Raw genomic sequence first — 924 nt, forward strand, 5'->3', positions numbered from 1 at the left:
AACAATCTATAGAAAAGAAAAAGGTGTTTTTTCCTGCTTTCCTCTCACGCTCTCTTTCTGTCTTGCTGTCAAACACAAAATTCTAAAAAGTAAAATTATTGTCACAATAGTAAACAGATACTAATCACACTGTCACATCTGTGGTGCAGATGTTACAACCACATCTGCACCACAGATGCCACAAAGTTTCTGTTTTCGAATTAGTTTATATGTACTGTCATATCTCTGTATAACAATGAAATGCAGAGCTGCTTGTTTTGTTATAGTTTGTGTTCACCGCTCTATTTAGCTCTCTCTTTGTATTGCAAAGTCATTATTAAAATAGTGGTGCTCAGTTAGGCTTTGTCGGGGTCAGGGCAGGTCTTTGTTTCTCTCTGTGTTCAGTTGCATGTTGCATGGAGGGTGGATTCTACTGGGTTTCCGTCCCCGGGTGGAGCCGAGTCTCCAGGTTTGCTGCCACACACCTGAAGCAAGGCCCAATTTCTTTTCTGTTGTCCTGGTCGCACATTTGTAAAGGTATTTTTTTTCACCTGTGTATCAACACATCAAGCAAAGGTGATAACAAAGTCACTGCAAGTGCTCCAACTAACAACAGTGCAGGCGGCAAATATAGACCCAGGACTGGAAGGGGAGTGTATGAGGTGTGATCCCACTCCTGAAATTCAGATAAATTATCTCCACTTGATATTTGGGATCTGATTTTTATGTGCTCTCAAAGTATCTGACTATTTAATAACTGCATTTTGAATACCAGGAACAGCTAATATCATTTCTGCTGCAAAGTGCAGTCTCATCCCACTCAACTGGTACTCAGCAGCAGCAGAGACGTGGAGATACACCAGAACTGAGGACATGCAGAAGAAGGAAAATACAGAGTTTAGAGCAATGAAAGTAGGTTGAAGGTGCATACGTTAGCATCAGAAA

Source organism: Haplochromis burtoni, unplaced genomic scaffold (genome assembly GCF_018398535.1).
Source record: "Haplochromis burtoni strain Fernald_Lab_line unplaced genomic scaffold, NCSU_Asbu1 Contig_838, whole genome shotgun sequence".
Lineage (NCBI taxonomy): Eukaryota > Metazoa > Chordata > Actinopteri > Cichliformes > Cichlidae > Haplochromis > Haplochromis burtoni.